Below are 887 nucleotides of genomic sequence, written 5' to 3' on the forward strand. Positions count from 1 at the left end.
ACTGTTTGTTCTGTTTGATCTCATTATTGTTGCCACTATGTCAATCCAGCTCACTGGAGGTCTACCTCTTTTTTGCTGATCCTCCACTTTACCAAGCATGACATCCTTCTCCAGGGACTGGTTCCTCCTGATAATATGTCAGAAGTATGGGAGATGAAGTCTCCACATCATGGTTTCTAAGAAGCATTCTGGTTGTATTTCTTCCAACACAGATTTATTTTTTCTTCTAGATTCTTCTCCAACACTATCACTCAAATGCAACAATTCTTCTAAAGGTTTCTTTATTCATTGTCCAAGTTTCACATGCATATGAAGTTATTGAAAATACCATAATTTGGGTCAGATGCACCTCAGTCTTCAAACTGACATCTTTGATCTTGAACACTTTAAGAGGTCTTGTACAGCTGATTTGCCTAATGCAATATGTCCTTTGAGAACTTTTAGCATTTGTTTGAAAAAAACCCATTTGCCTTTAAGTGAAAATAGTGCATATGTAGATGAAAGGTAAAGTTAAACAAAAAACTTTGCCCATTTAATTGATGAGGTTGTTGTTGTTGTTAAGTGCCGCTGAGTCCATTCCAATCCATAGTGACCCTGTATAGGGTTTCCAAGGAGCAGCGGGTGAGCTCGAACCACTGACCTTGCAGTTCAAATGACTTTGCAGTCTGACGCATGAGCTCACAGCATCACACCAGGACCCCAGATGATGGGGTATAGGATGTCAAAAAAGGTGCCCTGGTGACTCAGTAGTTAAAATGTTCACCTGTTAATCCAAACATCAGCAGTTGGAGGCCACCAGACCCTCTGATTTAGTTTTGAAATAGTGATATAAAACTATAGCGATCTGCTTCCATAAAAATATTTTAATCCTTGGAAACCCTAGGCTT

Source organism: Chrysochloris asiatica, unplaced genomic scaffold, assembly GCF_000296735.1.
Source record: "Chrysochloris asiatica unplaced genomic scaffold, ChrAsi1.0 scaffold00015, whole genome shotgun sequence".
Lineage (NCBI taxonomy): Eukaryota > Metazoa > Chordata > Mammalia > Afrosoricida > Chrysochloridae > Chrysochloris > Chrysochloris asiatica.